Consider the following 2642-nt stretch of genomic DNA (forward strand, 5'->3'; position numbering starts at 1 on the left):
TTGACCCCCTCCATGTGCTCGATATCACAAGGCATTAAAGCTCACGGAGGCAGGAAACACACGGAACGCTTCTTGTGGGGCAGATTCCACCACGTGTTCCTGACCGTGTGTCTCCACCCTGATCTGGCGCCACTGCTCCGTTGGGTGAAAGCGGAATTCAGGCTTCAAAGCCCTGGCTGGCCTGAGGCTGCGGACAAAGAGGGTGAATGGGTGCTGGCGGGTCTCAGCTGCAAACACCTGTCTGCCTACGCACTGGACTACAGCCTACTAACGGCCAGCACGAAGGCCAACAGCTCACGATCGGTCTCTCTTGGTCAAGCCGGGGTGCGAAGCAGCGAGCAAGCAGGCATTATAGTGAACACCCCCGTCCGTCAGCTCGGCAGCCGCTATTCAGCCGACACACACAGCCACACCACCAAGCCGTGCTCTCGGCAGGCAATATTGCCATGTTTTCTCTGGCCTGCAGGGCCTGCGGCGGGATGGGATGGGACCTGCCGGCCTCGCTCCCAAACAAAATAAAGAGGCGCTTCGCAGAGGCAGCAGTGGGAGGCCAGAATACACGCATCTCCCCCCGAGACTCCCTGGGCGAACGGCTGCAGCGATGGGAATGCTGATTTGCTCCTGCCGGGCGAGAGCCGGGCCGACGCTTTGAGCCAAGCCAGCAAACGCGGGCCAGGCTGGACCGTCAAACCTGCCACGGCCTCGCACAACGCTGGAAAGCTGCCCAGAGACCCGGCCCTGCTCCCGGACCGCCTTGGAGCAGCGATGTTCATTAATTAAAGCTAGGCCCACAGCGCCATCTCCTGGCAAAGGGCTTCCCCCTCCTCTGGCCTGTGCATGAAACCCCCCTGGGACATTCAGCAGATCAGCTGTGAACCCCCCTGCGGAAGAAGGGCTGCAGGACTGTCGCACTGGCATCACTGCAAATGAGTGCGGGGGGGGGGGGGCTTCGATCTCTCTTTCAGAACGACCTGATTTAAACGCAGTGTGAATTTAGCAAAACTGGAGGGTCAATGCGACTGGCTGGGGAGTGACAGGAAGGGAGTTGATGTGCAAACGTCCCTCATATGCACAGCTCTGCCGGTGCCCCTCAAGCCCAACCTGCAGCCCCTCCCCGCTATTCCAGCCCTGCCCCCCACAGCTCTGCTGGTGCCCCTTAATTCAGTCTCACAGCCCCCCACCCCTGCTATTCCAGCCCCTCCCCCCGCCCAGCTCTGCTCCTCAATCCAGATCTCTGTCCCCTCCCCCCTCCGTCCAGCCCTGGGCTCTGCCCCACACGCACAGCTCAGATAGGGTGAGCCAGGGGGCAGGAAAATGCCCCCCGCTTCTCCTCCCACATCTCTCTGGCACCCCTTCCAGCTGGCCTCCACGCGGCATCTCCCCCAGGCTGCCAGCCCAGACCACCCCAGTTACAAGCATTTTTACCCCTTCCTCTGCAGCACGTGGCCACGGTCAGAGACAAGACACCGGATCACACGGCCCATTGGCGCAGAGGACCCGCGGCCCAGGACAGAGCGGCCCTCCGTCTCGTCCGGGAGCAGCCAGATCAATGGGCAAACTCAAAGGGGCTAATTTCCCCCCGTGTTCAACCATGGGTGCCCCCAACCAACTCCAGCAAACTCAAAGCCCCCAACCTGTTGTTCCAGCCACACACCATCACCCGCTGCAGAGCTGCTGTGCCGTGCCTCTACCCCACCCGCACGACCCGCTCCCCTCCATTGTCGCAACACTGGCTCCTCCAGGCTGCGAGGATCCCTGGTTCTTTCCACGGGGGACCATTCTCCAACCCAGGCTGGCCCTGTGCACCCCCACTGCTTGGAGAAAACCGCTCTTGAATGACCTAGTCAAAGCCAAGAAAGCAATCCGCTCCCTGGAGACAGATTGGCTGCCCTCCTGCAGATGAATGAGTACAACCGTGGCTCACAGAACCGGGGGTCCCTCTATGTACCGCGCTAGTCTATATCATCACACTGACAGGTACCGGCCTGGAGCAAGGAGAGCACAGTAACAGCCTGGTTTTTCCCCATGTTCTAGAGGAAGTCGGAGTTCGATAGCACACTCCAGTTTAAAGGGGACATCATCCACTTGAAAATACTTTGTCCCTATTCTTCTTCCTCCTCCTCCAACTCCCTTTTCAAAACCCTCCTTTGCCATGATGCCTACACAACAATTCGACAACCATTAGGCAGCTGGCGGGCAGAGACTCTGCTGATCATGCTGACCAATACTGTCTCGTTGTTCTCTCCCAGGTGTCCGTCTGTCTGCATGTTGTCTCTTGTCTTAGACAAGTCCATTTCATTTTATTAGGAATCAGTTTAAATCAGAGATTCTCTGGGTCTTGGGTTCCCAAAAGCTCCAGGGGAATGTTTCTGCATTTAAAAAACCAATTGTTTCCATTGGAGTTTTTTTTTCAACCTGAGCAAACAGTTCTACTGGCTTTAGGTTTTCTAAAAGCTCATTTTTACACCTTTTAAGTATTGTCGGAGGTAAAATGATAATGCCCATTTACGTGGAATTCTGGACTGGATTTCTGGGCTTTATAATATCTGGGTCTTTAAAAAAAAAGAACCACCAAGCTTTTCTCCATCAGGCGGCGCTGGATTATTTTTCAGTACGTACGAATAAGGAGGCAGACAATGAAA

Source organism: Emydura macquarii, unplaced genomic scaffold (genome assembly GCF_026122565.2).
Source record: "Emydura macquarii macquarii isolate MOO-44397 ecotype Brisbane River unplaced genomic scaffold, CSIRO-AGI_Emac_v2 contig_3470, whole genome shotgun sequence".
In the NCBI taxonomy this organism is placed as follows: domain Eukaryota; kingdom Metazoa; phylum Chordata; order Testudines; family Chelidae; genus Emydura; species Emydura macquarii.